Genomic DNA, 7,390 nt, shown 5'->3' with positions numbered 1-7,390 from the left:
TGCCGAGAAGAGGGGCCTCCGCCAAGAACTGGAGGAGCAGGCCATCAAGTTTGCAGCCTGCGATGCCGAGAAGAAGGGCCTCCGCCAAGAACTGGAGGAGCAGGCCATCAAGTTTGCAGCCTGCGATGCCGAGAAGAAGGGCCTCCGCCAAGAACTGGAGGAGCAGGCCACCAAGTTTGCAGCCTGCGATGCCGAGAACAGTGGCCTCCGCCAAGAACTGGAGGAGCAGGCCATCAAGTTTGCAGCCTGCGATGCCGAGAAGGAGTTCCTCCTCCAAAAAATGGAGGAACTCAGACATCGCCACAAACAGATGGGCCTCTCCACCTGCCAGCAGGCCACTGAGCTTGAGGCTAAGCAGAAGGAGAAGGAGGTCCTCCTCCAAGCAATGGACAGGCTTAAAGAACAGCTCCACATCAACCATGAGCAGGCCATGAAGCAGGCCTGTGAGATGGAGAAGGCACACCAGAGAGAAATGGAGGAGCTGAAAATGTTCCAGAAAAAGGAGGCCTTGAGCAACCTGGAGACCATAATGCTCAGTGGCTCAGAGCTGATTAAGACACTGGACCAAAAATCAGAGGAGCTGAAAAGGCTCCATGCAGAGAATGCACTGAGCACAGAGCTTACCATCAAGCTCAATGCAGAGAAGGAAGAGAAGGTGGGCCTCCTCCAAGAAATGGAGAAACTGAAGATACTCCAAAAAGAGGAGCTGAGCATCCAGGAGGTTTCAATCAGGCTCAAGATAGAGAAGGAGATGGAGGTTCTCATCAAAGCAATGGAGGAGCAGGCCATGAAGCTCAAGGTCTGCATGGAGAAAGATGAGAAAGAGCCTGGAGGAGAACCGTCCAGGAAGCCTTCCAAAATGAAGAGATTCATAACGCTTCTGACCCCAAAAGGGAGGAAGAAGAAAAAGGAGAAGAAACAGGAGAAGATGGAGTCCCCCACAACAACTCCAACATTTGACTTTTCCTGAATTACCTCAAGAAATTGAGCACATTAACACCTGTGCTCTCACACACACACACACACACACACACACACACGCACACGCACACACATACACACACACACACCAACCCCCGTTTACAACCCACCATCCCCCCACACACCCTAACACCCATTTTAAACCCACCCTCCCCACACATACATAAAATAATAAAATAAAATAAAATATCAATCAAAATAATGCTCTTCCTGTATTGCTTTATTCCTGTAGAGAAGTGAAAGTGGCGCTGCAGTCAACATTGTATGCAGAGGATTTAAGACAGCTGGACAGAGACAGTGTTGTAGAGAAAATATAGGCTAGCTGTATTGGATCTATAGTTGTTTTAATGTTTTTGACGTATGAATTGTTTGTCTGGTTCTGCAGTTTAAATGCTGTTGTCAAACTCAAACATGGAAGTGGAGCTGCTACATTACATTTCTCTCGTCCTCTGAGAGAGGCAGAGCTGTGTAAAAGACACTCACAGCTCAATAAGATCACCTTAAGAAGAATCACATACTTGATTACCCTTTTACTTGATTACTTTTAGTGATTTTCTATTCTTTGCTACACAGCATTGATATGACTACTAGTGTTCCACCTGAGTATATAGATCTACTGTTCCAGTGAAAACATACAGGGAAGCAAGGCCTCCAGAGGTTATCAATGAATTCAATATGGAACGCAATGATGAACAGGCATAGAAAGTATAATATTGTTGCTGAATGACACTGAAGAAACTGAATTAGACTTATTACCCAGGTTTGAGCTCTATACATGCACATTTTTTAGTGTTATGGGGCCACAAATTTCTTGTTTAGGGACAGCAAAACCCTAGGGCCGACCCTGGTACCTAAGTAATAAAAGTAAAAGTACTCATTTTGAAGAACGCTCCCTTTCAGAGTGTTAAATTATTCATGCATTAACCTGTAAGAAGTATTTTAATATAGGTCTAACTGCTCCATATATGGTTGGGGAGTTAAAACTCTAATAATGCAACAGATTTTATGAACTTATTGTATGTTTTGCATGTAAATCCTTCTGCAAAGTAACTAGTAACTCCAGCCATCAGATGTAGTGAAAAAGTACAATATTTCCCTCTGAAATGTAATGGATGAAAAGTATAAAGTCTCACAAAATGGAAATACTCAAGTAAAGTGACAGTACCTCAAATGTGTGTGTGTGTGTGTGTGTGTGTGTGTGTGTGTGTGTGTGTGTGTGTGTGTGTGTGTGTTAGTGACCTAATTCAGCCTAAATGAATATTCACCCCAACCCAGTTGTGGGGCTATATCAGCATGCACTTATGCCCCTCAAACCCCAGGTGGCTTCAGATTGGTGCGGGCAGAAGAGGTGCCCCTTCATTTTTTGCCCCTGCCCCTTAGAGAGTCTGTGCACGCCACTGTAGCAAACCCCACCCATCAGGTAACGTTAAAACAAACGCTTTCCTTGCAAATCCTCTCCTTGAACGGGATGATTGACTGAACATAAAGCGTCTTTAAAATGGGCTGCCTGGGAAACAATACTCCCCAGTTCTCTCATATATCGCTTTATCATCTCCTTTCCCCTCACTCTGGCTCTCTGTTTCTGCTCCCCTATATCTCTCTCCTCTAGCTCCACATCTCTGCTTTCACCTCCTCTCACTCCTCCTCTCCTTCGTCTTTATCTCTCCTCCTTTCATGCCCAACCCACCCCACCCCCCACCCCCACCCCACACACACACACACACACTCCTTTCCTCTGCTCTGGGACTCTATCCACACCTTGGAGGTCAGAGGTCGTGAGGTTAACTGTCACGGACAAACTACGACCCCACAGGGAGTCTTAAACCTGTTATCTCTCATTGTGTGTGTGTGTGTGTGTGTGTGTGTGTGTGTGTGTGTATGTGCGTCCATATGAGAAAAATGCAAACTTGAAAGCCAGTGCTGTCAACCTAAAAGTGTTCTGAACTGTACAGACTTCTGTTACGTGCAGGTTGAAGTTTAATGTGTGCAGGTTAAGAGGTTAGCCATTTAAAAGCTAGGTAGAAATTAGATCCTCTGCTGTTGTACAGTCAGGTTTTTTTTACTTCTACATTTTCAGTAGCGTTGCACTGAGCCATGGTCAATAAATTGGTGATTAAACGACCATGTTGGCCAGATGGATAGAGAGTAAATTTATGACTTGTCTTTCCACTTTGTTGTTTTTGTGCTCTGTGTAATGCTTGACTTTTATTGCTAATTCCCTCTTGGGCTGGAAAAGGTTAGCCTACTGTATCTGATATCTGCTCACTTTTGAAGATTTCGCCTCAGGCAGATTTACAGAATGAGCCCCTGAAAGAAAGTGTAATAATGAGAACCTTTTTCATAGAGCACCTAACAAAACAAAACATTACATCGAGTTACATCGTGCTTTACAAGATAACATATGAGCTATAAATAAAAATGTGAACGATAAATATAGAAGAAAAAAACAATTGAATACAGACCATAAACCCAAGAAAAACCTGCCGTTTTCATAGGTGCCAGCACTTAAATCAATTTCATCTACAATTTCAGGGTCCTTTGAAGTGAACCACCAATATCCATGCAGCCTATTTGGTAACATTGGAAAGATAAACCTATTATATTTCATTTGAGTAAATCAGATTTACACAGAGGTCACGGGAGACTTTTTCCTTACTTATTTTGACCTATTTGCTCCAAACAAAATATTCTTTTTGGTGTACTAAGACCTGATATCATTCCAGTGAATGAAACAGTAAATGTGTCTATTCTTAATTTTGCTGGGAACCCCTTCAATGTCCCCCCATATTTATCATCACTGTGCTCGCATGCCTCTCAGGTTTTAGCACCAGAGCATTGACAGTCTGGTTAGAGATGTAATTGTCCAGCTGCATCATCCTCCTCATTTCCCCCGACTCCCTCCCCCTACTTTCTGTGTTTGGTTTAAAGGGTATAAATCTCCTCTGCTGGCCTTTGTGGAGTGATTTAGGAGACAACAGGTCTTCTTTCTGCTGGAGCCTCTTTTGGAGTCTGGATGATTGGAGAAGTGCAGCCAAGAAGTAAATGAGAGGGGCAGACGAGAGGAAAAAAGATTAAAAGACAGATTGAAGTGAAAATAGAAAGAGTTAAAAAAAAAAGTGAGAGAAAAGACCAGAGGAAAAGGGTGATGGGGGAATTAAACCTTTCCTCCAGTAATAATCCTAATATTTGTAGGTAATTCTTATCTTGTAGAAACAGATGGGAGGGGCTTAAGTGCATCAGAATATTTCTGATTGTGTGAGATGGGCTGTCAGTCACAGAAAAATAATTTGACTAATTTGACTTTCAAATGTTTGTGATTAAAGCTGCACTGGGCAACTTTGGTTTGAATTTTTGAAAGTTTGAAGGACTGATTAATTTTTAACTTTCTGTGTGTTTAGATTTCCCGCCAGTGACCATACCTGATGACATATTTCATTTGGGTAAATAGGGAGAATCTATGACATCTCAATTAGTGGGGATGGGACGCTCTTCTCTGCTGTATCCCCAATTTGTGATTTAAGCTGTTGAGATGGGTGCATTTCTACATGAAAAAATAGCTTAGTGCAGCTTTAACTCATTGTCACTCATTGTATTTGCCTATGTAGCAAACCCAACCACTGGGTTATACAAGAAGGGAAAAAAAACTGTAACAATTATTTACAAGTACTGTTTAAGTCTGATGGTGAGTCAGCATGTACTGTAAGTGCCATGCAGAGCCGCTGGCAGGCAAACACCTAAGATCTAATGGATTTGTAAACACTCAAGAGAAAGAGACTGAAGAGAGGGAGATAGAATCTTTCTTACTAAGTATTTAGCTACTGCCTGCTGTGGTAAATGAAGATGAGAGGGAAAAGAAGGAGCGAGAGAGGAGCAGAGAACAAGCGAAAAGAGCTGAGGAGGCTCTATAAGTCGAGAGGCTGGAACAAGACGTGTTTACTGATGCTTGTGCCTGGTGCATTTTTGTGTACAAATTAAACAGAGCATACATATAAACATATACATATGTGCATGTACATGTAGACGTATACAAACACATTTACATCTACATATACCTGCACAAAGGCCTGTACACAGCCACATAAGTGAATAAGTGAGCGCACAGGCCTCATGTCACACCTAAGTGATGACATTCTCTCTCTCTCGCTCTCTCTCTCTCTCTCTCTCTCTCTCTCTCTCCGTCCAGTCCCCAGTTAAATATAGACACTGGAATGCTGCGAAAAGGAAAAATAATAAACATAAATTAAAATAATGCTGCCCAAATGCTTTCCAATTAGCTTGAATTTAATATGATCAGATGACATGAAAGACAGAAAACAAACATCGCCGCTGTTTTCCCCCGCTGTTGTTTTGTTAAGCAGCTGTTATGTGACCGTCTCTTTGCACTGTTTTAGTAGCTCTATGTCTGTCTTTAAGTCCATGTGGCAAAGTCAGCTCAGCTGTATAATTTCAAGCCTGTTTTTTCGCGACCATGCAGAGCTCAGAAATGCACAATTGGCAGTGAAACTTCGACATTGTCTTTCTGGGAACTTGTGAGAGGAATTCAGAGCAGTTGAGGCGAGGCTGCACCTATCAGTTTTGGGGTCAATTCAGTTTCAGTACGCTCCAACTGTAAATTGAAACTGGAATTCTTATAATAACAACAGCAGTCTTCACTCGATCATTTCTTTATAGGTAGGATGTAAGGAACTTTTGAATTTTAGAGAAAAATCCACTTATTTACTTATAACTATCTACAGAAGAAATGTGTTCAGTGTTAAAACAAGGTTAAAGTTTTAGACCTGCTGTTTAAGCTTCCATAACAGAGACTTAGTGTTTTATATATTTTGGACCCCCAAGAGTATCCGTACTTGTGTAAGATCATCTAACGGTGTATTTGTCTTCATTCTGAAAACTGTGTTGGATGGTTTGATAAGAGGGTGTGTAATTATAAGCTGATGTCATATAATTTTACTGAAACTAATATGATATTTTGAGTTGACATTTATTTTCTTTACATTTTGAGCCAAATCTAAAGGCACGACTGAGCTCACTCCACAGTACTCATATCTAATTTACCCTAAACAGGGAGGAGAGACATTTTAAGATCCCCGTCCCACATTTCCCTGCACATGTATGCGCTTATAGAATTCCTCACCCCTCCTAATATATACTGCTGCCCCATACAGCTCATTCACTCCCAGTCCCCAAAGCCCCCTCCCCCCTGTCATTCCAAGCACTCCTGCCGTTCCTCTGACGGGCTTTTTGTCCCGAGGAGAGGAGCAGCTCCCAGCCTCAGGCCCCGTCTCTAACCGGGGTGAGAATACAGCGGCGGCATTTTTGACACCCATGGTGAAGGTGTGGCATTTTGATGGGGGTCGGAGGGGTTGATGAGGTAAGTTTGGGACAGAGGTGGTCGAGGGGTGAGGTGTGTGTGTGTGTGTGTGTGTGTGTGTGTGTATGTGTGTGTGTGTGTGTGTGTGTGGGGGGGGGGGGGGGGGGGGGGTTAGAGTCAGGTGTTGGGTGTGGGTTGCCCCTGATCTGTGGAATTTGGTGAGGAGGGCAAGGAATGCTGGGAATGCCAGTCATGAGGTAGGCGAGGGGAGGGCGGGGTCAGCGGGGGTCTTGAGGTCAGCTGCTGGCTCACACCCAAATCTGATCAGCGCTCCCAGGAACCTAAAAGGGACATAAATGACACGACCATCCACCTCTGTGTGAAAGTTACACGCTTTTGCATGTGTGTGTGTGTGTGTGTGTGTGTGTGTTCAGGCCTCCAGCACAGCTCTTGCCTCATGTTCATTGCGCCCCGTGAGCTGTTCAATGTTCGATGGTCCTGCCAAGTAGAAGGGTTGGCTGTTCTTTTTTCACTGATTCATTCTCTTCTCTGTCTCTTGTTCTTTCAAACCCCATGCTTCTGATTTGAGCAATCTATAAACAGGCATAAAAAGCAAACAAAAATGTGGCTGGGAATTTCCTTGATTATAATTGCAACTAAAAGCATCCAGCTCGGTAATTAAGACTGCATGCAGCCTTGATTACCAAGCTGTGTGTATACATCAACATGTTTGTGTGTACACATTTTATGATAAGAATATACTTTGTTTTGAAATTGAAATACATTTCAACAATCTAAACATTTTAATTTCCAAAGAAGATCTCTCTCCTCTCTTTCTGTATTTGTCTCTCTGCATGCATTAACACACACACACACACACACAGTCCTCTCCTCTCTGCGTTGGTCTTTGTTGTATTCCTCCCAAACAGTTACACCCACATGTAGGACAGCACTCATCATGATGACCAGACCCCCCCCCCCACCTCTCTCTCTCTTTTTCCCTCCTCTTTCACATCCCTCCAGCCTCTCCGCAGCAGAGTGTCTCCTCTGCGGTGTCGTTTTTCAGGGCTTTCCTGGAGGAGCTTCAGCCGCTGGGAA

The sequence above is a fragment of the Centroberyx gerrardi genome, chromosome 18 (assembly GCF_048128805.1).
Source record: "Centroberyx gerrardi isolate f3 chromosome 18, fCenGer3.hap1.cur.20231027, whole genome shotgun sequence".
NCBI lineage: Eukaryota > Metazoa > Chordata > Actinopteri > Beryciformes > Berycidae > Centroberyx > Centroberyx gerrardi.
This window is presented reverse-complemented; position numbering follows the sequence as displayed.